This window comes from Hirundo rustica, chromosome 1, assembly GCF_015227805.2.
Source record: "Hirundo rustica isolate bHirRus1 chromosome 1, bHirRus1.pri.v3, whole genome shotgun sequence".
Classification (NCBI taxonomy): Eukaryota; Metazoa; Chordata; class Aves; order Passeriformes; family Hirundinidae; genus Hirundo; species Hirundo rustica.
Window position 1 is genome coordinate 79,053,211 of NC_053450.1, and position 26,071 is coordinate 79,079,281.

Consider the following 26,071-nt stretch of genomic DNA (forward strand, 5'->3'; position numbering starts at 1 on the left):
TTTTGTCCCTCTGTCATCTGACCATTTGGGTGAAATATCACTGTAACACACATAGTCTACAACTAAAGAGAAAGGTTTTTTGTTTCTAGCTGGTTCTTAATGGGGTCTGTGAGGCATGACTGTAAGCAAAGGAATGCAATAGGACTGTGGACCAAAACAGCATTGCAAAAAACTCATTGTAGAGGGCATATTGTAATAAAATTTCATTTCTTCCCTTTGTTTATCCAGCTCTAAAATTACTTGGTCCATGAGTCAGTCCTTGCATAAGATGATATATCTTCTTCAAAGACCACTCAGACTAAAACTGAGGTTCGACCTTTAGAGTAGTTATCAACCTTGACAATATAGGGAAGAGATTATTCCCTTTACAATTCATTTCACTTAAAGCCTTTAATCTTCCAAGAATTAGAGCCTTCAGCCTCATCTCCATATAGGCAGACTAGCAGTCTACCCTAATTCTCATGTGTAGCTTGTCTGCATTCTAGCAAAAAACAGAGTTAAAGGGACCAGAAAAAGAAGCATCACAAACCCATACTTCAGACAAGGCTATCTTATCCTGCCTGCATGGTGGAAAATGAACAGTTGTGATTCCAAACCATCTGAAATAAACTGGATCATTTATTCCTGGGTCAGCTGTTTCAGATAACTAAACTTTATGAGATGATAACAGCTTAATGGCTTGATTTTCACTCTTTTAATGAGCTACAATAAGAAAAAAGGGGAAAAAAAGGAAAATAAAAAATTATATAAGTGTTTTATTAGAAGCATTTAAGGATACATGCTGTGAATGCTTGAATTGCAGCAGTCCAAAGTCTAAGGATTGCGTGTTTTTTACATAGATGTGTGTAAAAATGTACTGTTATATTTTAACATGATTTGACATAAATCTTACAGAGAAAAGTAGTGAAACCGACAGCTAAGTCAGTCTTTGAAGAAATCCTGACACACTCAGTGTCTGAAGGTTTTTTTTAAAAAAATACCTCCCAGTTATACTGAGAACAATAGACACTTGAGGTCAGGAAAGCTTAAAATCATTTTAGCATAGCCTTTCAATGCATAATAAAAAATATATTCAAATATTCCATTTTCTACTCTTGGGAATCACTGTGTTTCTGACAGGTGCTTATGTTCCTAAATATCTCTAATAATGAAGAATTCATGATTCTCCTACACAGTCTGTTTCAATTATATTTTCCATAATAAGATTTTTAATTCTACGTCATCCAAGTCTCTCTTGCTCTAAAGTTAAAAAGCACTTAATTCTTGCCCTATTTGTCCTGAGGAAAAAAAAAAAAAACAAGTTCTTCTCCCCTCTTTCAGGAACTTATCAACACAGATTAAGATATCAATTTTTTTCCATCTTCTCTTTACTGTGGAGATATACTTGTTCAACAGCTATCTCATGCAATGAGTGCAGGTTTTTTAACCAATCAGATATCTCAAAGTATAATATCAAAAACACTACAAAAGTATTACCAGAGCTGAATAGAGACAAAAAATCATCTCCTAAACTCTATATAGAATCACAGAATTATTCAGCCCAAAGAGACATCAGGACATCTTTTGTCCAATTTTCAACTCAGAGCAAGAGTAAGCTGTGAGGTCAGACCACTATGCTCAGGGTTTTCTTCAGTCTGGTCTTGAATATATCCAAGACCTGAGCAACTAAACGGTCTCTGAAAATCTGTTCCACGCTTTGACTGTCCTACCCCTTACAAGGTCTTTGCATATATCCAGTCTGAATCCCACTTGACTGAGTTTACAACTGTAGTCTTTCATTCTCTCCAATGCATGCCCATCAAGAGCCCAGCTCCATCTTTTTGCTAACACCCTTGCTGGCATAGGGAAGCTGCTGACAATTTCTCCCAAAGAAGTCTCTTCTTCAAGCTGAAAAAGCCCCGATTCTCCATTTTCTCCTCAAAGAAAAAATGCTCCAGCTCCTGACTATCTTGGGGATTGTCTGCCAAACCCAATCCCAAAGTGATGTCTTTCTTGTATTGAGGAGCCCAAAACTGTAAGGAGTAGCTAGATGAGGTTTCACAAGCTCTAAACAGCAGAGAGATAAGCCTTCCCCCTCAATCTCCTTTCTGATTCTCTGTGAATACAGCCTAGATGCCACCTCTGTTGGCCCAGGTTAGACCCCTCACATATTTAATATATCACAGGCCTTCAAGCAGCATGTGATATATGTTTTTTTCTCAGCCATCCAAACAGCTTTTTATCCATCTAGTTTCCTACCATCCAGAGTGCAATGTTCAATACTAAAAATGTAAGACTTATTAAAGTTAAGGTGACTATTACCCATTCCTTTCTCCATGCTCACAAAGACCAAATCAGGTCAGCCAGGCACGACTGGCAGCCTGACTGCTCCCAATCTGTGTCTCCTCCTTCAGGGGCCCAGATGTGAGGTTTAGGAGAACTTCAAGATTTCCTCAGAAATTAACATGAGATGTCTATACAGTAGTTTCCTGTACTATCTTTTGGGCCTTGTTTATATGATGCATGCAAAATTTGCTTTTCTGCAGTCACCAGATCACATCCCAAATTCTTCATGCTTTATTCTGAAATAATTTTACACCATCATCTTCAGTTTGCAATCCCTCCTCCCTTCCTTCCCCTGATTAATCACCTAATCAATTGTTCCTTAGTCTGTATTTTGTCTCTGGTGATTTTTCTACAAGGATGTTCCATTTGTCTAAGTCTCACCACATTTTCAGTGGTTATTTCTCCATTTCTCAGGGTTATTTTGCATGCAGAGTCTAGCCTCTACACACTCTTAATTTTCATCAGCTTTTTAGATGGCAAATTTATCTACAAAATGGATAAGAAACACAGATTCCTATTTCATCACCCATCAGGTGAATTATGATATTGAATAAAGCCAGGTCTAGGCCCATAACAAAACATTTATGACCACACACTCTCATGCTGAACATAAGATATCTGTCTTTTTATTATAAAGAAAGTTCTACAAACTTTGTGCTTTCTCTTTGTTGATACATCTAGATCAAACACAGATTAAAACACTAAATCAGGATTTAAGGCACTTGTTTTTTCCTCTCTCCATAAGGCTACAAGATTAAAGAGCTTTGACATAATTTATTGAAAATATGTAGTTTCTATAATTAAATTTATTTTTTAGGTCACATTTCTAAAATCAAAATGTTATAAGTGAGGTCACTTATCATCAAATTAGAAGCATTGTGTCTTAAGATTAGAACTGTGTAACAGTGACATTGATTCCATCTATAACTTTTACAGCAGTGGTCTTAACAAATAAAGATTTTTGTCTTGGTCTGGTGAATGGTCAGTATAAGAATAGAACTAAGGAATTTTTTGTTTGTTTGTTTTACATCACTAGGGAATATAGATTTCCTCTGTTTTGACCTGGTCACTGTCAAAGAAATTCAACTGGCTTATGCCACAACAGCAGTTGGCCAAGCAATCTTTTTGAGATACAGGTGGCAGCACGATGTCACAAGATGGATAGGCAAAAATAGAGACACAATAATTACGAGAAATTTGTCGATGACACTTTTAGGTTTTGTCTTTGTTTTTGTTTTTGTTTTTAATATCTAAGGAAACTTATCATTCTCAAAACATTCAATTTTCCTTGTAAAATTTTATAACCAATTTCTTTAGCAATTATTTCTGTGGCATTGCAACAACAACTTGCCACTTTAGATTATTTTTTTCAGGTGAATAAGAATATTGCAGATTTCCAGTTTAATTTAGCTCTTTCATTTCAACCATGAGAAACCAATTCATAATTTTCTAAAGGACTTGATCACCTTGAATTAGTTTGAGACTTCGTTTTTTGAATTTACAGTGTCATCAGATATATTCTTTGAAACCTGTTTTCAACCAGCTTGTTTCTGATGCATGCTCAGAAAATTATCTTTTTTTTAAAATTATCTCAAGCTGGCACTAAAATCTAAAGAATTCCAAATTAATAACTGGTATTGAAAGGTGCATGTGTTTGAACATAAGATTATAATAATGTGTCTTAGCTATGCATTTGTAACCTAATCATCCTGCTTACTCAAAACAGTATGTTTTATGTCTGTCATGTGTGGTACAAATTATAGAAGGTTTTATTAAAAAGAATACAAAGGCATTTACATTAGGCTAAATTAAACTTCCAAAACAAAGAGCAGTTTCTGCCAGTTCACTAAACAGCCAGCTGTTTCCTTCATGGTTTTACTTTAATGTTTCTCACGAATCATGGACTCTTAACCTGTGATGAACCCATTCCAGGATTCATTAATGCAGAATGATGTGTTTTATGAGGATAAGAAACTGTGCATGTAGCACATATTTATATATTGAAAAGGAATTTTGATCATAAAGAAACATGGAATCAGAGAAAGTAAACCATCTATCTACAAACAGTATTCAAGGCCGGTGTTTAGTTTCATAGCAACAGCATCATTCCTGACTAGCATGGTAGATGTATAAGCAAACTCTCTCTTCCTGCATCATCTGTTTTGTTGGCTAGATTTCTAGAATAATCAAACATCCCAATGGAATACTAGAAACTAAATGAACTTTCACATCATCAAAGTAGGAAAAAAACAGAGAAAGGAAAAGAGTTGAATTAGAAGAAAAATCACCACAGAAAATCAGGAAGACATTTCCAGTACAATCTTTATGAGTTAATCAGAGGAAACAGCTATCCTGAAGAGATGGAAAAAGTCTTGTTGGGGGCCTGTAAAACTTTACAGCATTGTTTAAGTAACTATTAAATGGTCTGGCCTGAAGCAGTTGACAAACCAATATCCTCCTGATTGCAATCTTCTGACAATACTCAGGAAGTGCTCTCTAGAAAACACTCTCTACATAATGACTGGATATAAACATCCCAATTTCATATTTGCCTGTCTCTTGACAATCCAAAGGTCTGAAGACTCAAGAAGACTCAAACTACACACACACAGACACACAGACACACACTCACACACACACACATATATATATATGTGTATGTATGTATGTATGTATGTATATTTAATTTTCAAGACATAACATTTTGGTCCAACTCTATCTTTCACCTTTAGATTACAGAATCATAGAATGGCCTGGGTTGGAAGGGACCTTAAAGACCATCTCTTTCCAATCTCCCTGGCGTGAGTATGGACACCTTTCATTAGTCCAGGTTGCTCAGGGCCCCATCCAGCCTTGCTTTCAACACTTCTAGGGTTAAGGCACCCACAACCCTCAGCAACTTGCTCTAATCTAAACATCTTTCAGTTTGATGCCATTCCCCCTTGTCCTGTCAATACATGTCCATGCAAAAAGTCTCTCTCCATCTTTCCTGGTTTCTTGGTTTAATGTACTAATTATGCAATGGATTACAGATTTAGAAGTTTTAAACTTTGTTTTCTTCGTAGTACATGTTCAAAGCTGATCACCACCATCACTCATACAGTACAGGACTCTGCTGAACATTATACTCCTGCATTTCTTTCCCTGACAGAATTGTATAGAATTTTGAGTCACATATCAGAATAAATAAATAAATAAATAAATAAATAAACCCAAAAGGTCTTGCTTCCGTGATTTTCTTGGTTTGTGGGGCTATGAAAGGGGCTTCTTGTGACATCACATACATTCATTTCTCTAGCAAATGTTTTCAGTCCCTCGACACTGGCATTCTGAGTATGGAAGAAAATGTTTTCAATACATAAAACTTAATTCCAGGTATACTGGCAACATTTACAAACTGAATAGATAAATTCAGGCTTTACAGTGCTTACTTAGCAGACTGAACACACGCTGTGTTTTTTTCATTGCGAGGTTGCTCTTCAATCACCATGAGTATTTGAGTTGAGTATTTATACTTGAAAAAGTAGCTGAATTCACACAAAGGCAAAAGGCAATTCAATTCTAAGGCAAAGGGTTGTTCAAGAGTTCATAAATTTAAAATGGGAAGGGTAAGTATTATTTTTGTCTTGTGCTTATTAAGTAAGGTTTTAAAACATATTTATAAATTTTAACTTTTAAAAACAGATCAGAGCTTAGAAACAATGGGCTCAGCAAGAATCAATTTCCTTTTTCCTTCTTTTGTGGGAAATGTTAAGTATTCTTTACTAGCAGAAATGCTTTTAAGATCTGTTTTACAACATTTTTTTTTCCCTTTCAAAAGGTGTTACAGTTAATTGAGAGAAGTATTTTAAAATTTTGACACCCTCTATCCCCGAACAAAGATTACATGCACAGTAAGTTATAATCCTTGTCTTTGCAATACCGCTTTATGAGGTTAAGAAGATGAATGCTCATTGTTTTTAATCCTTACCGTGATTTACGAGGCTCTGGGTATCCTTTCCCCAGAGCATCTATAACTGTGTGGTTCTTCCACCTGCAACTTAAATTACAGAGACATCTGCAAAATAAATTATGAATTCTTGTCCCACAACAAATCTGCCTCGTGATCTCTCCTGTAATATTTCTTTGATAATAGCAAAGGGCTTTCTTTCCTCTTGTTTATCACTCTTGTTTTTCCAGACTGGGTGATACTATGTTGACCTTGATTACTCGCCCGCTCTGCTCACTTTCAACCAACATGTTCCACTGTGAAAACCCACAGTGAGAAGAAGGGGAGCGAATGAGCTGTGAAAGATGGAGCAGACAATTATGTCATGTTTGTTTTATCCATTAAGCTCTTCAAAGTTTACAATTCACACATCTGGAGATTATTTTCCTCCTCCAGAAATATGTGTAGCCAAACTTAAAATTTTTAACACTTAGAACAATTCTGAATGAGGTAAATACATAGCTTTTGGTTATTCGAATACTTCTCTATTACATATTCATTAATACGGTGATTTCCATATCTCCACTTATATATATGCATAAATATAAGCTTATCAAATGCTTAGAGGGTTATCTAAGCCATATGAAAAACTGAGCCAGATTTTTAATTATGTGCCTAACTTTATAATCAAGGTTTAAAATTTTATTTCATAATAAATGCAGTGAGAATATAAACTCATTATCAACAACAAATCATATACCAAGCATGCCAAAGTTCATCTTCGTCCACACACAGGCATTCTTAGAAGATAGTCTACTCAGTGCTGATGTCATTAAATTTCAAATAAAATTTCATAAAATAATTCCAGATTGTTTGCTCTCTAATTTCCTTCTCATTACATTCCCATACTGTCTAGCTGAGTGTCCTGAAACAAAATGCAATTTAAATTACAATCCAGGTGTCAAAAAATTAATATTTTAAAGGCAAAGTGCATGGAAATATAGCATACAAACCATTTTACTAAGCAGAAATGATAGCACATCCCAAGCTCTTCTGGCACAATTCCAGCAAGCCTAGTCAAGATAGCAAGTGCTGATTGCATTGGCACCAGATAAGTTCTTTCCATTTATTTGTCAGAGTCACTGAGATATAATCTCAATTTCCTAATTTCTTTTGACTAGTAAGAAGCCTAGAGTTTTGGAAGAAAAAATACATGACTGAAAATTGCCTTGTGCTTTTTGTCCTAAAGACAGCAAAGACAGACTTGAGCAAAAAAATTAGGTTCCAGACACTTTTAACCATGCTTCATAGATCAAATAACTAAAAATAAAATATAACCCTAAAAATTCACCAACCTTTGCCATCTCTTGGAGACTGTGCTTTAAACTCATTTAGGCTTTTGCCTCAAAATACATTACAACTAAAGTTATAAAGTTCATACCTTCATATCTAATAGATTTTTTTTTTTTTTTTTTTTTTTTTTTTTTTTTTTTTAGTTGGGGGGTGTCATCCTGGGCATTAAATTGTTGTCCAGAATGTAGTAAAACCAGTTTACAGTACACTTCATATGGAACAACTGAAGCAAAAAATAGTGTATTAATAAACATGAGGAAGTCTATAACATTGGCTTTTACCTGCGTGAAAGGGGTTCTGACAAGGTATGCCTTTGAAAGCAGAAAAATACCATTTGACAAAAATAACATCATGCAAATACAAGGAAAAAAGCCTCATAAAAATAAAGCTCAGAGAGAAAATTAGTTTCTGTCCTTTAAGAGGTACAGAATAGACTGTAACTGTACTTTTATTTTCTCCAATCTACATCTAAATTGAAATAGTCTGAAGAATGTAACATCCAGTACAGCTCTTTGTAAATAGTGAATTGGTCTGTAGCAATGAAATATCTCTAGATTGCATCAAGTAATTTTGTTGAGATATGCAGCAATGATAATTAGAATCCTCAATTTTTTCAGCTCAGTTAAGTGAGCCTAAAACTAAATCCTGTTTAATATATAAATAACAGCAAACAAACAAATAAGAAAAAAGAAAAAATCCACCAACTAAAAAGTGATAAATGAATCCACCAGCTTTAATGCAGTAAGTTCATCACAATTATTATAGATTTCTTTGAGATGACAGACACCTTTTTAAAAGTCTACCTGTGAGTATGATGCCACATCTTCCAAGACCTTATACAAATGAAGTTCAGCCCTCAGCTGGCCTTATTCACCACAATCCTCAACTGATTGGGTCACTATAGTCTGTAACAAACATACAAAAGTTAAATTGATATTGTAAATAATTGCTTCTCATTATAATGGGAAGAATAACAGCCAAAGCACAACAGTGTGTTGTTAGAAAATAAGTCTAGCACAAAAAAAAAAAAAAAAAAAAAAAAAAAAAGTCACCACATAGCATTTTTTCTGTGCCTTGACTGAATATAGCAAGGTGAGGAGCAGGACACAGACACCCCTTGAAGCTGATGCACCCCACTGAGCAAACGTTCAGAATAAAACTGCTCACATTCCTTATTGTTCTCTAAAACTTGGGGGATTTTACTGCCAGTTGCAGAACATCATATTACAGCTCTGATTTGTATGCATTGCCTTGGCTGGGCTTCCTTTGTGTCAGCTACCATTCATCACAGCATGAAAATAAACATACAAAGAATTTTTTGAAAAGGATGGAGTAGCCACAATACAAGCTAGGGACATCTTGTATAATGATTTGTGCTTTTCACATCGGTTTTACAGCCAATTTTGTCACTACTATAATGGTATAAATCAGTATCATATATGGCAGGATTGTAATTTTTCTCATAAATGCAATTCTGTAACTCACAGAACTTCTATAACTAGCCCATCCTGATCTGGTTCGTATTACAGCTCTGAGATACACTGTTATTTGAATCAATCTGATGTTTAGATGATGGGGGTGGCAGTAAGCAAACAAAAAATACTGGAAAATCTTTTCTATTACTTCAACAGGATGAAAACTTGGAGTGTTCTTTGCTGCTTTTATTTATTGCCTAGTTGTTTGCATATTGGAATATTTTATTGCAGATGGTCAGAAAGCTAAACTAATAGGAGGGAAGAGAAAAAGAGAAATTAAAATACATGGGATTCCAAACCTAAGACTGGAGGGATATTAAGAGAGAGATGGCATCCAGATACAAAATTATAAAACAAGAGAAAACTCGAGGGGAGACAAACAGCTGAGCTGGTGACTCTCTTCGTCTTCTTTCATACCCCAGGCACTGTCCTTACCCAAGATAAGAGGCTACTAAAGAGAGGCATAACACCCACTCTGAGCCAAAACATTAAATTATATTATATTGAGGCTTTTAGAAATGTGTAAACTTGGGAATTGCAAGTGAATTACGCCTGCAGAGGAGAATAAGCCATTTATAAGGCATTAACAACCCAAGTCTCCATACTTAAAAAAAAAAAAAACCACAATAAAAGAAAACCTAATAGTACACTACAACATAAACTGCATATCTATAAATATATAACTTGTTTACAGTATTTTCACTCCCCTCCACTGAATTAATACAAACCTACTTCTGGTACCTTCAGAACTTTTAATACCTTTTGGGGGTCTGGAGGGAAGGGGAGGGAATCATAGAGTTTTCTTTAAGTTCAGTGGAAGTAGTATTTATTCAATAATTAGTTGAATTAAATCTTGAAATTATTAGTATCATTCAAGCACTTTTTTTATGCTTAAGACATTCTATTCACTGACAATTAATTTACTGTAGGAGTGATTGTCTCCAATGCAATAGCTGGTACTATCCAAATATTCAGTCCATATGGATGTAGTGAACTATTTCACCCTTTAAATTTACTATATTTGTGAGGCAGGCAGCACCAGAAGCAAACCTTCCCAGTTAACAGGAGAATTCTTTTTGAGTTTCTTGCTAAGGCAAGCAGGATTTGAATCACATGTTTTATTTCAAGCTTACCAAACCAACTACACACCCTTTCATTTTGAAGAATTTACTTGTGGTCCTTACGCTAAAAATACCTCCCAAACCCCAAACTTACAAACAAAAATAAGCAGTCCAAAAGGAGAAGAATCCCAACACTACAAGCATCTATTGTTGCAGAAACTCCTAACAGAAAACAGAATTCGTAAATAAAACCAGTTGTTCTTTCTCAGTGTTAGTTCTTCACATTATTGGATTAGATAGGAAAAATATTAGCTTAATGAATCAATAACACTTGATATCAGTTCAAAAGAGCAGCTGAAACAAGCATCCAGAATTACATGCATTGCAGGGCTCTAGAGTCTGCTGATGTAGAAATAAATAAAGAACGTCATAACAGACAAGGGGGAAAAAAAATCCAGCTTTTTGGTGTTAGCACTGCAAGTTCCTGTTTCCTTAAAAACATTCTTAAAATTTAGCATACAGCCCTTGTTATTTATTGCTTGGCACCTCTTACCAAAACATTGGCAACGAAAAAGAGATCCCAATGATTCTTATTGCAAATAAAGACTGGAGTGGTTCTGTAAACCTTATTGATTTTTTCTCAGCTGCATTGATTAAATTAAAAAAATCTTTTCTGCAAATAATCCAGTTTACTTAGCTGAAGGAAAGGAAAAATACAGCATGAAAACTGTAATATACAGTGTGCATTAATCATCTAACCTGAGGAAATTTACTGGGAACTATGGTACCATTGAGTACCTTGGAATATATCCACAGAGAACATTTTGAACATATTCACAAACCAAAGTTAAAGCTGTCAGGATCGTTATCATCTGTGAAACTGCAGAAAGTATCAAATGAAAAATAATGTGCATATTTTTTGGTGAAATAACATTCACTTTCATTTACAGATATTTTTCACAGTATAACATTTAAGCAGGAGTCACCTAAATGATGCTGCATGAAACTATGGTTCCTTACTCTTTTTTTGTTTTTGCAGGTGGACTGAATTTCGTAGTGCTTTTCTGTCTGTGCTCCCTTGCCCCCACTGGGGAAAGGTAGATCACAACTTCTAATGAAAGTGATGATTCATCCTTTGTGAAGCTGGCATCTGGGCCTATGTTTAAGGGTTTTTTTCACGTTCCCTTCATATCAACATTTATTCTCCAGAAACAAATGTCTTTGGGCAAAAAGCTCCCCACACACAAGGTCATTCAGAAAGAACTTAATCACAGACTGAAAGGCCTCACTTCACCGTATGCATTTCAATATTCTTAGTTTTTCATTTTACTGCACTAGTTTACAGAAATTTGGCAGTCAATCACACTCTTCAAAACCATAATAGTCAATTTTGTAAAGAACAACATTTCCTTCTGGGCTTATTTGATAAAAACACTTCCAACACAATTAGGCAACAATGTACAGCTAATTATATTTTCATGTTTACTTATTGACAAGTCAATATTAAAACAAGCAGCATTAACTCTTGCTGAATTCTGAGATTCCAGTGACCGAGTTCAGTAATAGAGCTTTCATGAATTGCAGCACTTCAGGGTAAGTCTTTGCATTTTCGCTGTTTCTTCTGCTTGCAGTAGATGGAGGTTGTTTCCTGATATTGCTGGCAGTCTAAGTGAGACCCACTCATTACATTAAAACAACCAACAGCACTTGCTATAAAATTTTCATTTTTCCTTATCCTTTTAGCACTTGGTATTTTACAAAGACATATCTGAAAGGATTCCAAAAGACCCTACACAAGACCAATGGGTTTCTAAACCAGCTTTCTCTTCATGGATAGAAGAATGCAGCAACCTCTGAGTCAGCATCTTTTAATGTAATTTTTGCAACAACAAAAAGAGTGTCAATTGAGTTTTTAATGATCCAATGTTATTTTATTCTCTCCTGTGTTTTTGTTTGTTTGTTTGTTTTACCATGGAACTAAATGCTACATAAAAATCTCTATTCGTCAAGTCTACTAGTTGGACTAGCTACAGAAAAAAATGAGACAGGGATTAATTACACTTTAAATTCTGGGGACTTGGGAGGAGTTCCAGGAGAGGCAGAGTGGCTGTATTTTAAAGAAAAGGAATCTAATACCTTACAGTGACAATACACTGTAGAGAGTCAAACGATAAGTTTAAAGGCATTTAAAAGAAAAGGCAATAGAGAAATAGGCAAGTATAGACACATAATTAATTTAAGCATAAATCCTATAAAAGACATGGGAATACAAGTGTGCTGAAGCAAGAGAACTCCTCCTGGTTTGCTGAGAATTCAGAAAACAGACTGAAGAAACTGGCAAACCAAAACAAAGTCAGAAGTGTGCCTGAGTGAGCAATATTGCCATGTTCACCACAGTTAAAAAGAATGAAAAAGAATGGATAGTGAAGGAGATGATAAATATAATTCAGAAGAGTAATCATACAACTGTTTAGGTTAAAAAAGACCTTTAAGATCATAAAATCCAGCCATTAACAGAGCACTACCAAGTTTGTAATGCTCCAACATTTTAATATGACTGTGGCTTTTCAGATTGCTAGCAACCTAAATGATTTCTTACAGAATGAAATTATGCTGATTTCAGGTGACATTAATTATTAACATCAGGTCATCCAATTAAGGAGGAAGAACACAATCCAACACAGACAAGCAGCTACAAATCGTTAGCAACTCAATTCAGGTATGAGTCATCCATTGACTCTAAACAGATCAAGCACAACTCCAAGGTCAAACAGATTCAAATAAACTACTTGAATGACAGTTTTTTCTGTGAATTACAAGTAAGAAAAACAAAACAGAACAAAACACACATTATTTCCTGGTAAAAATGGTGAAAACAGTCCACGAGAATAAGAAATATCTTTATAAAGGTCTACAGAGTTGCATTGTATACAAAATTTTCTCTTTTATTGAGGTCAATGAGAAATTCCATGTGGACAAAACAGGTGGCTTTAATTCCTTAACAAGAGCCTGACAGTAGGTGTTGGTGTTTTCAATGAGCCAATGGACTGCAGCTTTTCCTACCCTTCACTATCCAAACTACCTCCTAAGATAAGAATGTAAAGAATTTTCCCATTGTTTTCTTCCTTAAGCTCCTGACAATAGGAGTAGCTATTTTTGCAACTTGAGTACCAGTTTGCTAGAAACTGGAATGAAACGAATCACCCATTTCACACAGCAATTGCACTGCTATATGAGAGTAATGATTTTCAGTCACTACTGGCTTAGCTTGAGTCTGAACTACTGGCTCAAGGGTCAAAAGCTTTATAACCAATTATCAGTCTCCTGGTCCATCCAGACCCCTCTATTATCTTGATTTCCTTTTGAAGATTAATGCTGTTGCCATAGTTTAATCAAATAAGCCTTTGGCTCTGACATTTACTTCCATCCTACAGCTCCTTCTTCACAGAAATGAGACAAGAAAATCAAATTCCTACTATAAATATTTCTAAAAAGTTAAATATTGACTGTTCAAGATTTATCTAGGAATTAAGACAAAGAATTCTGTCACTCCACTAAATTTAGTTCACAGTCTCTTAAACATCTGTATTTTGTCTGAATTTTTAGACAGTAATTAATGTTGTTTCAAATACCAGGAGCTCAATATGGCATCTAAAAGTATTTGGTCGTATCATTAGGGAGTCAAAATTCTCACAGAATTCTTGAAATACATAGAAAGAATATATACCTAGCCCCCTGAAAACCACCTTCTGGACTGGAGTCTGCTCCATCTGCTCTAATTTCCTTCCCCCATAAAGATATAATTTAGTAGAAGGATAAGCATGGCAGGATTATCTAGATCATGCTTGACTATTTGTGACACTAGCCAGTTTATTGCTATCTCCAGATCAAAAGTGTAGTAATTTTCTAGGAAGTTTTTGGTCTTTCTCAGGTACTTTTATATCATACATATACCTCATGAGAAATGAGATGTTCTTTTTAAAGTTCTACTAAAAAAAAAGTATTTTAAGATTATTTCTAAATATATGGTTTACTTCTTAGAATAAAGCATCATGCACTTTCAAAATATTTTTACATATTTTTCTTTTGGAATAGCTCACGCAGCACTTGTGCTGCATGCATGTTTTAGGAACAACAGGGAATGATGAATAATTTGATATACATAAATTCTTCTGTGAAATCATACCATATGTCTACTTGGTTAATGGCTGTAGAAAGTAACTTTGTCTAAGTGGAAAAACAAATGGGTATTCCTGTAGTTTCTCTCCATTCCCTCTGTAAGAAACTACTTACACAGACTCATAAATGGACAAATACAATTTCTTTCTACGAACAGATTTTTATTATGTTTTCTTCTAAATTTAGCATGGTTTTCATTGCTATTTTTTTCCTTTCTTTTTTTTTTTTTTTTTTTTTTCAATAACTCTAATTGATTTATTTTATAAAAATATTAAAAGTCTAAATTGAGGGAGAAAAGGAACATTGCCTCTACTATCAATCCAACTAATCTGATCGATCTATCTTCCATTAAGCAAATAACAATGTAAAAATTGAATAACATTAAAAGAAATGTAATGTACTGAAGCCATATGTTCTTTTTTGATATGGGACATTACCATGCTTCTTATAGTCTTAATAGTCCAACACAACAGATTCAAGTTGAATTTGTAAAGTGGCCATTATCTAGCACATTTAAAAACTATCCACCTCAAAATTTATTTTTAAATTAACAGTGGCAAATACCATTTTGAAAATGAGATGACAATGCAATTTTGTACCCTCCTCAGACCTATTCCACAGAAGTTTGAATGAAGAAGGGAACAATCCGCCTCAGTTTCAGCAAGGCACCTGGAACCATGATACACTGTTTACTCATGTACAGAAACAAGCTCTCTGAAGAGAAGTTAAGCCCACCTGTACACAGGCAGCTTTATCTTGTGTTTTGCAAACCTCTCAGGATTTGAGATAATTTTTACTATCATTTTATAGCTTGAGGAAACAAAAATTGCTTGCTTTCTTCTGAAACCCACTGTTAAACCTAGTAGTCTTATGCAGTGCACTGCCTTTTATTTCTCAGAAGTTGCTGTCTTTCTTCAATATTACAAGAACCCAGGGTTTTCACCAGCAGTGCACTTGAACCTTTCTGAATGTTCAAAAATATATGTTGTCTGCCCATTTTCAGGTCTTAGGTTAGACTCCAGTGCTGAAAATGAAATTATTTGCACAACAGCTTTGAATTACACTTTTCAATTATGCTTTTCAATTTTAAAACTGAAAAAAAAAAAAAAAATTAAATCACTGTTTAAAGTATTTAGTTATCAGTTATTTCTTTTTATTTTATCTCTGTGGTAAGAACTGATCTAAGCACTTCTATTAAACATAATGACAGCATTAATAGTGTTTTATTCCCCCATTACATGCACAGCTTCACTGGTCATGACTGTTCCTGGGGGTTCTAGGCTTCATTTTTTTTTAATACAGCTTTCCACAATAGACATTCCAGTTTATGTAGTTGCTTTTGGCAAGCAGAATTTCAAACAGAGTAAAATATTTTGGTAAATTTATTTCTGAAGTTATTTCTTGAGAAAAGAGCAAACAGTTGCCGACCTAAATATACAACAACTGTAATTTTCAAGTTTTAAAGACAAAATATTCTGGTAAAAGTAGGAAACTCTATATAAAACAAAAAGTAAAATCTCAAAAGATTTTACATTTTGACAACTAAATTGGTTCCCCTATAGTCTTGAAAATTCATTGTTTACAAGAAAAAATGCATCACTAGCTTAAAATCCCACATTCCCAGGCAAAATCTTCTTAATTGAATATCAGTGATTCACAGTGCATGCCATGAGATTCAGCTTTTATGTGATTTAGGCATTAGCTGCTTTACAGGTACGTACTGTAGAAACTTAAGGCAAAAGAAAAAATGCTGTGGTACACAGATAAATGCTAAGTCCAAGCTACCTATGCAAGGCACATTTTTTACATACAATACCATGTGCAGGTATGATGAGATCTGGTTTTGAAGAGGCTGTGGTTAAGCCTAGATTCATCCAAAAACTGGTGGCTATAAGTAAAGTAAGGACCAAAACTCTGCAGACTCATCACCTAGATCTGGTCTCAAAAATGCAAACTTTCTTAACCTCATGGGCAGGAATAGGAATTATAGGCAGGACAATAGTTTACTAAAGAATAATGTTTCCATACTTAATTCTTGCAGATTACAGATAAATATGTCCACTTTTAAGAAAAAAATAGAGAAAAGAGAATCTTCCCTTCTCCCATCAAAAAAACGGTATATCACTAGAAAGTGTAAGTCATCAAGATGTCTATACTATAAATGAAAATATATTTTATTATTAATTTCCTTTTTTTTTTTTTAATTATAGGAATTGTACATATGCAAAATGGTGACACTAAACATGTAATCTGAATAGTTTGAAATCAGGTTCACTGCATCACCTGAAGTATTAGTCCTCAGTATAAAGAAAAACCCTCCAAAATCATCCATGCCTAAGCAGACTAATAGAAATCAACTAACAAAGAGCACTTCAAAATCCACTTAGTTCTCTCAAATTACTTTCCTGTGTTCTGGAGTTTACGAAATATAATGTTGCTGGAAAAAAACACCTGTGAATATAAAGTCCTGTGAAATTATTCCAGCAAGATAATGGCATTTGGAAGTCATTGAGTAGCCCAAATGTCCTCTGGAGGATCTGAAAAAGTGGCAGCAGAAGTCCATTTAACTCTGATGCCAACAGCCACAACTACACAGATGTAGCAGAAAGAGAACAGGTAGTCCTAACATAACCCAAGACTCCCTTCGGCTATGTTCCTTCTCCAACTACATGAAAAATGCAGTGGCAATAAAGGGCTTTCTGCTGATGAACTGTGTAAGAAGAATTTCACCCTTATTGACTATTTTGAGAAATATTAAACAAAGATAACAGAATTCCAAGCTGGGGGCACCAGGGGAAGGGGGCAGTCAAGTGTGAAACTAAGAGCCCCCCGAGATGTATGTGAATTTTCCATACAGCAGAAAAGTTATATTTGTCATTTATTCCTTTATTGCAAAGACAGTGGAATTCAACTGTTCTAATTACAGATTATTATGATTTACACTGACACAAATGATTAAGCAGCCAGAAAATATGCTCAACAATATAAAAATTTTGCTTTTAATTTTATAGGATTTTTTTTTTTTTTTAATCTGAACAACAAAATATCTTATTACTTTATTGAAATTTATATTTTAAACCATAAAGTTAAGGAAGATTTAGATATCTTTTTTGCATCTATGCTTTATATGTGTTCACATGAAATTCCTAACATGTAAAAAATGTGAAACTTGCAAAAAGGTTAGAAACAAGAATCTATATTAACTCTTTCTTATGAAACTATTTTCCCAGACAGCTACAATATAAAATACAGGAAAGTTGTAATAATAGCATATCACCTTGTTATTGTCAATTCAAGGGCACACCTGGAGATTCAGATGGTTGGGAAAAAGTCCACAGCTGTGATAAGTGCTATGTCCTATTACAATTTCATGACAAGCATAATAGTAATTTTACATATGATTATGCCCACTGCAGAGCATGAAAAGTTTATGATTCACTCAACTACCAAACATTGGAGGAACACATTGAGCATAAGGGAAAAAAAGGGAAAAAAAAAAAACAAACCAAACCAAACCAAAACAAACAAGAGATTTTGGAGCAAAGGCAATGTTCCTGTTTCTCAAGAATAAGAACCACAACCCTTTATGTCTGCAGCAAGTCACTGAGATGAGAATAATTCAGATTAATCCAGCTGGAACAATAGAACAAACAACACAAACCGCGCTCATCTCTCTGTTTCCCTAGTTCACTGGAGTGCCAGTAATAGCATTGTCTGAGGGTAGGAAGTCAAACTGAAGTGCTTAATGAAACATTAGGCATGTCTTTGCAGTTCTATTAAAATACAGCTGCTGACCCAAGTTTCTTCTCAGCTCTTGGGTGATGCACCCATTAGCAATGCTCACACCATCCATGATAGGGGAAGGATGTGATAGTCCTCTAATGTTTTTTATCTTCAAGAGTATGGATCTGAGACAAGACAAAGAACTGGGAAATGACTCTATTTTTGATTCCTTTCTCTTTGTGCCAAGATATACCCTGTTCTGTCAAATCAAACCTCTCAGACAGATTGGAAGGAAAAGCAACGCACCTTTGACACTAAAACTGGCAACTCCAAAATTCCATAACAATGGAGAACACATGAGCCAGGAACAATGAGTAAACAATTAATGATTATCTGGGAACCTCATTTAAATTTCTGACTCTTACTCCCAGTTAGGAGCTAGGTGTAACTCTAATTTTCACATCACAGGGTTGTGTAATTGAACATGTGTGAACCTTATACAACTTATGCTACAAAATACTGATCTATAGGGATCCATCTTTGGTGACTGAGAATCTTCCTGCACTTGGCGTACCAGGTGCTTCTTCATGTATTCAGGTTATTTCAAAGCTATTAGCTTGGGCTTCTTCACTATTAACTTTTATAACAGCGCAAACACAAGTTCTATTTTCTTCCATTAAGCTATCAGTCTTAATCTTGTTTTGCTTGTATGATTATGCAATCTTTGTAGTAATCTTACTACAGAACATACATACACATCCTCTTCTCCTTCACCTATTAATAGCAAAAGCAATACTCATTTTATTTCACTATAAACCTTCTCAGGATTAAGAGTCTATCCTGTCTATTAATCTGCCAGGATGACCAGGGTTTGTTCACAAGTAGCCAAATTTATATACATCATCCCCTTCACAGTCAAAATGAGCAAAATTAGTGGGCTGAATTTCAACCAAACCATAGTAACTTTGTCTCAGTGTATTATTAGTATATCTTAATTTCCTGTTATGAGTGATGGAAAGGGATGGAAAGTCACTGTATCACTATGATACATGCCATATGAAATCAGCTTTGATCAAACAAACCTATCATTATTTTGTCATCATTTGATAGAGCAAAAACCTCCTCTAAACCCCAAAAAACCTCTAGAAGTTTCCTGGAATATTTTATATATATATAATTTTTAAAAAAAAAAAAATTCATTCTTTTATACTGAAAGAATTTTTGGCAGTGACATTGAAAAATTATGCAATGAGTTTTTCTTGGTATATTTATTAATATCACATTCAATAAGAAAGTGATACCCAGTGCTTCATCTGTGAAATCTATTTCACATTAGCACAGGCTTTATTTTACTACAATAAATCTATTCCATCTAACTGATTATTTTAATCAATTTCTTCTCCTATTCTTAATTCTCAATGAGGACAACCTGGCAATGGTTGAAGCTTTTTCCGTGGTGTTGAATGAAATTGATGTAACTGAGTGGCCAGTGAGAGTCACAACTGGTGGAAGAGTATGATGCTTCCACCATATTCCTCTCATCAGCAAACAGGTGCCAGAGGAGGATTCTCAGTTATTAGACAGTTCCTGGGGCAATTCCTAGCATTGGTCACCGGAAAAAGGAAATGGGAAAGAATCTGCACTCAACAATTCTGCAGTAATATTGACCCAAGTTAGTTTGCCTATAAAGTGACAAAGACACCCTATTCAGCATATTGACAAAATAATCATTGGCAGAAATTACTCATTTTTTCTCATTTTATTAATTATTTCTTTGGAAGGCTAGTTGAGAAAATTAAGTTAAAACCAAAACTACTTATTAAGAAATATATTCTATTTGATAGGCATTTCCTAAGCCACAGATGGAGCTTGTAAATCAGATTGTCCTACAGACCACTAAATATTTCAACTTCAAAATTATCTCTTTACATGCAGTATACAGTTAAGGTACACATTAGATTAAGGTCAAATTATACTATCTGTAAAACTTGGTTGGCATTTCTTAATATTTACATTTTATTATCCAAATTGTATTTGACCCTTATCTGTAAGATGACATGAAAAAGGCTCCCTAAAAGTCCCCAGTTCCCTGGGACTACATTGATTATTTTTGACAATGACTATCTGGGAAAGCAATGAGTTCTAGAAACACATACAAACAGAAGGGCTGAAAATGAAGATCCAAAACATTTCTAATCCTAGTACATTAAAAAAAAAAAAAAAAAAAAAAAAAAAGTTGGTGCTGCAAACAAATTTTTTTTAGAAAATTGCCAAAACTTTGTGCAGCTGCAGTGCCAGGTGAGACATTATGGGGCATTATGTTGTATGATGGCAAAATAGTCAATTTAATACTTAATACTATTGCTTTCTCAGAAGATGTAACTTAGCAGTAATTAATCCAACACGTCAGGAAAAGATTTATCTGAAGCATTTGTTAGTGACTGGTAAAAACACTTTCCTGGAGCCTGTGAAAAACCCAAGCAACTACCTATTTCCTAAAGGACTGATTAGAATGGATAACAATTCACATCATGTTTTACCTTCACATTCTCTTGGCAAACACTGAGCAGTTCTGGGAGTCATAACAAGACATGCATGAAAAAATACTTTGAAATATATTTAAATAATAACCTAGTAATTTTACACAGATTTTTATGAAATTATCAGCTTAACAAGGTTAGCTTACCCAAATTTTCTCTAGTTGGGGTTTTAATCTTTGCATGTAGAAAACAACTAAAAATTAATCTTTTTAAACGTATTTTTCAATTATACTTAATAGCAGTAAGAACTCTTTCCATATTCACAAGTCTTTCCATACATGAGATACATTAAATAACTCAATTAGTATCTTAGAATTTAACCAAATCATTGATTTATGTTACTCTACTTCTCAGTTGGTTTTTTTTTTTTTTGTGGTTTTTTTTTCCTATTTCAAATATACAGTATCTCAAACCAACAATACAACAAAGTCCAAACAAAAACAAACCCTACCATGATACATTTCTGGATATACAGGTACTTTATTTTCTGCATTATTTCTTTAGACAAGTTATGAACTAATTTCATCATTCTAGCAGGCATCATGAAAGAAATTAATGTTATTAGATGCCATCATATGGTTTCACTTTTGTAAAGTTGAAGTTTATAACTGCTAATGCAAGGATCACCTGACTGTATTTTCTTATTTTAATGAAGACTTTTTTAGGAGGTTAAGGCAAATACAAATTATGTAGAAAACCTATTGTAGTCAACTATGTCACTGTTTTCTTGTTTAACAGTAAAATTAACAAGAAATCAAAGCTGAAGTCTAGAATCTTTTAATATGATTCTTAGATCACCTGGAGTTAGTTTCCTCTTACTACAAGAGTTATATTGATTACAAAAACAAATACTCTCCTCCTCAAATGAAGAATGAAACTACAAAGCCAAAAAATACACCATTGTAATAATTTGCAAAACTTATCATATTAATCCACTAACTATTGAAGGAGAAGCTCTCATCTAGTAATGTAAGTCAAAATACAGACAAGGTTTCAGGTATGCTCTCCAAGGAACCCATCATTTGATATTCAGATGTTAGTAAACAAAAGAAAATAAAGGAAAAATGCAGCAGCCACAGCCACTATAACCATAGCGGTATCTTGAATTGGTACGCTGAAAGAAAGCACTACTGACACAGTGTTACATGAATCATCATAGTTACAGGCCAAGGAGTAAATCAAAAACAATATGATAGCTGTCTTCACATTTTTACAAGCTAAGGAACATGATACTTGAGATTGGGTTCTGTTTTAGCAACACACTTTTACAAGCCTGCTGCTGTGAGTAAACTGAGTAGTCCTTGTGCCTTTGCTGCTCAGGGGAGGCAGCACAAACTCTATGTACAGCCTCGTCTCTGAAGTTTTCCAATTACAGCAGGAGTCCATGGAGTTTACCAATGCGATAAAATCTTCTCACAGAAGGGTTTAAAGGACAGCTCTTCAATGATCTTCTTAGATCTATTTTCTCTTATATCTAGGCTTTCTTAGAACTAGATTGTCTCCCTTTTCCTCAAGTAAAATGATGAAATGTCTCTGTGCATGAAGAATGGATTCTAATGATATACACTGAGACAAAGAAGCTTCTGAAGTAAGTAGACCTGGACAGTGTTAATGCAGTATAAATATGGTGCACTTACACTGTAGAGACATGCCGGTCTCAAAGTGCACTGTTCTTCACAACACTTTATAAATTGCTTAATAGCAAAAGGGTATTTTTTTTTTTCCTTATTTTGGTAATTTGAGGGGGAAAAAAGATAATTACACAAATAATGATAAATATTAATTCAGTAGATAGACAATATGCCCTGAGCGTATTTTTGCAATAAGGCACTAAAGCTTTTCCTCTATTCGTCATAATTAATATGTTCCATCTGTGATCAGTTAGTTGGAAAATAAAATTATAATCCAAATTCTTCCTATGTACTTCCTTGTGTAGTTTCATAGAAAACTACTGTAGTTTTGTCAAGGAAACTGATAAGGAAGACAATGAGAAAAAACATGCACTCAACATGTAGACATTTTGCTACAAAAGATGAAATTACAGTAAAAGTGGAAGTGAAAACCTCATCATCATTCCCCAAGTCTCAAATCAGCTTCACAGGTGACTTACTCGTAGATGAAGATTTTAGAGCTTTTGCTATGATTAAGGATATCAGTTTGTTACGTGTTCCAAAGTAATAACTTCCTGGTATTGTACAAAATAAAAACTGTTACCTGAAAATTGTAGTAACAAGTTGCATAGCATTGTAAAGAAAGTGAAAAGAAAAATAATTGCATTTTAATTAGAATCCTTGAAATGAGTAATCAAACATAAAAGAACTCCGATAAGAAAAGAATTGTACAAATTTCTTGTGTACTTGTGCCACCTACTGGGTATTGTTGAATGACGACAAAAATTAGCAATAGCAATCGCACTTTGCTGGCAGAATTCTAGGAGAAATATGGCTTTGCATACTCTACCACAAATTAAGCTGATACCTAATGAAACACTTAGTGTACAAGTTCTCAGAAATTGCTACATTCAAAAGTGTTGCTTCTCTTCTGCTTCAAAACTTAAAATGAAAATAAAGAAAATACATCAAGCTGCCTTGAACAATTTCTCCATTCCACCTGGGTCATATTCTTCTAAAGATTTTTGCTGAAATTAGTAAACTGAAGAATCTAATTTGTATTTGGTGTATGCAAAGAATCTCCCATCTCTTTAGGGTACATACTAAAACTTAAGATGCTGAGTGTCTCTTTTTTATGAACAAAATACATGAACAAAATTTATTTTTCAGTTTCCTCTCTGGAGAAATACCCTCTAGTTAAAGGCATGCTTGCATGTTTCCTCAGAAATACTACAAAATATTCACCATACTCAAAAGGTAGGAGCCAAAATTTTAATTTGAAAACAAACAACATATATTTTCAAGTTTGGTTTTGCAGACGGTAAATTAAAGTTGAAGCTTATCAGAGGGATTTAGAAGACTGTAATCAAAAAGTAAAACATATGTGCCCTGGGTCACATGGCTGTGCATGTTTCCATTGACTTCATTCAGTCTTGAAAACTACTTCTACTAAAGAACTTTTAACTGCTTACAAAGAAACAAAGAAACAAACAAACAAACAAAAACCACCTCTTTCTTCATAGAATTGTTTTTCTGCAAGATTATGGCAACAATTGACAAGGAGTCACAAGAATACTCTGAACAGAGAAAAGTACTGCAAATTTGATCTGCCTGCACATTCTAAGGAGCATAGCAAAATCATGTCCAAGCTAACAGTTTTATCCCTTTTTGGAAATCTTGAATTACCTGTATCTTCAGTAAGTTTAGCAGAAGACACCTTGTTAGCACTAGAGGACAACAGACCAAGCTCTGCCCAAACAAAACTCCTGTACACTGTGTCACCATGGTCCACATATGGCCCTGACCGGGCTGAATCAACTGGGTTGCTCCTTCCTCTGGCAAATACATTGATGAGATTGCAGAGGACCTTGATGCACTCGGTGAGGAAATCCAGCGTTCATCTCAAAGAGATTTCCTTTTAGGGCAAAATAACCCTTGATTTGAGTTGTATGTTAGAGGAACTACTACAGCAGGAATGACCTGGGCCAGAGGATGATAAGCCTCACAGGAAGAACTGGGCACGCACAGCTATGATCCAGCCTGAGTTGTCTTTGGTACCCAACAACTCAACACAGTATCTGCCTTCTCCTGTCTTGAACACCACAGTCAAGCAAGACCAGAAAGAGAGGCAGAAATTTATCTACAGAAAAACATGGAAGTTAAAAAAAAAAAAAAAAAAAAAAAAAAAAAAAAAAAAAAAAATTTCCCAGGCTGAGCATTCTATAATTATGTTGTGTGTAACAATAACATAGCTCATTATTCCAAAATAATTCCAAACTCTGACTTTCATGTCAAACCAATCAGCAGAAGTGTCATACTGCACATAGATGTAGAACTTTATGCTCTAAAGTTCTAAGATAGTCCAATCTTAAGACTCGCTCCTAATGTCAGAAATATAAGTATCTGAAAGATTTTTATAATTAAGTACATCAGTGTAAATTTATACTACCATTCTGGGAACTTTTGTCCATGTCTTTACCAAAAGTAGACTTTCTCCATAAGATTGCATCCATACCCCTCTCTCTAATTTAAAAACCAAAAACAAACCAAAAGAACAAACAAAACAAACCAACCCCAAATAAACAAAACAAAACCACTATAAAAAACCAAACCTTCAGACTTTTTTAAAGCCTGAAAACAAGAAGGTACTATAGAGCTTTCAGAAAACAAATGAAATGTTTTTGAGAGTATTTTTACACATTTAAGTGACATTTTTATAAAATTAACTCCTTGTTTAAAACTGAAGCACATTGTGCAAACCTGTCTGTTGTCAAAACATGGGGCTATATACTAGCTGCAAAGTGCTTAAGTAAAGCAATATCCTGCAATATTTTAGCATTCATCTAAACTAAACATTACATTATTAATATGGAGTAAATTAAAAGCTGGCGATGATAATGAATTGCTTAATATTTTAAAATTATTAACTTGCTATCAGTGAGTCCTGGTTGGATTTCCCCAAGGGTGGACAGCTGTAATATGCATATACCATACGTCAACAGTCAGAGGATCACAGAGCATGGCTTGTATTTCATGCTTCTGTACACTTTCCTGTTAAAGCAGTGTAAAATATTAGGGTTTAGAAGTCTTGAAACATCTTTACTTTCCTGAAGTGGATTTTACACTGTAAATAGAGATTGAAAAAATTGGACAGAGTAGGAGACATTAACTCATCTCAGAATTTAGGAACACAAAGGTTTTAATTTTCTGTTCTGCAACATCTTGCTGTTCACAATGTAACAAAGCTGATATGAATACAATTGTTGAAACTCCTTTAGAGCCATATTACTATGCTGGTTCAGTTCCCCTCCTGATAATATACATGAGCAACTCTTTATATAACTTGATTAGGATCATACTGTAGGGTGAAATTTCCATGGTAGTAAGACACAGTTAATTTTCCAGTTACTGTTCATACGTACATAAATAAAAAAAAATTACTTGCAAGATAAGTACTTTACCTAGGGAGGGAATATAGCTTCAAGTTTTGAAACTTGGAAAAATCCACATCCCGACATTATCAAATGCCTGAATCAGCTCTATATAGCATAACATTCAGGCCCTCACTTATGTGTGCACCTATGTACTCAATTTATTACAGTCAGCTAGCCATCCAGAAAACAGAAACACAAGAAAAATAATGCTTAATAAAATTTGGCACAAATGAAATCTTCAATTACACTCTCATTTTTCTCATGCATCCACATATCTGAATGGATTTCCTTGTTCTTATCTTCTCTGCATTGCAATATCTCTAAACCATACAAACTATATGCAACACCAGAATTTTAAAGTTTATTTAAAACATCACATTTCACAGGAATCACAGAATCACAGAATTTTTAGGTTGGAAGAGACCTTCAAGATCATCAAGTCC

At 34.4% G+C, this 26,071-nt stretch overlaps 1 protein-coding gene across 3 annotated transcripts in view; it reads right to left on the bottom strand.

Moving 5' to 3' along the window:
• LOC120758783 (cadherin-12) overlaps positions 1-26,071 on the bottom strand; it is a 578,611-nt gene that overhangs the window by 382,416 nt on the left and 170,124 nt on the right. The window contains exon 3 of one of the 3 annotated variants that reach the window (XM_040077424.2): positions 8,410-8,511. The exons of the other annotated variants lie outside the window; for them this stretch is intronic. The gene's annotated coding sequence lies outside the window, so the exon portion shown is untranslated. The remainder of the gene's footprint in view (positions 1-8,409; positions 8,512-26,071) is intronic. 3 annotated transcript variants of the gene reach the window in all.